Below are 385 nucleotides of genomic sequence, written 5' to 3' on the forward strand. Positions count from 1 at the left end.
GAAGGGAAAGAGACACGTGTACCCCAATGTTCATCGCAGCACTGTTTATAATAGCCAAGACATGGAAGCAACCTAGATGTCCATCAGCAGATGAATGGATAAGAAAGCTGTGGTACATATACACAATGGAGTATTACTCAGCCATTAAAAAGAGTACATTTGAATCAGTTCTAATGAGGTGGATGAAACTGGAGCCTATTATACAGAGTGAAGTAAGCCAGAAGGAAAAACATAAATACAGTATACTAACGCATATATATGGAATTTAGAAAGATGGTAACAATAACCCGGTGTACGAGACAGCAAAAGAGACACTGATGTATAGAACAGTCTTATGGACTCTGTAGGAGAGGGAGAGGGCGGGAAGATTTGGGAGAATGGCAAT

Source organism: Bison bison, unplaced genomic scaffold, assembly GCF_000754665.1.
Source record: "Bison bison bison isolate TAMUID 2011002044 unplaced genomic scaffold, Bison_UMD1.0 scf7180017845566, whole genome shotgun sequence".
NCBI lineage: Eukaryota > Metazoa > Chordata > Mammalia > Artiodactyla > Bovidae > Bison > Bison bison.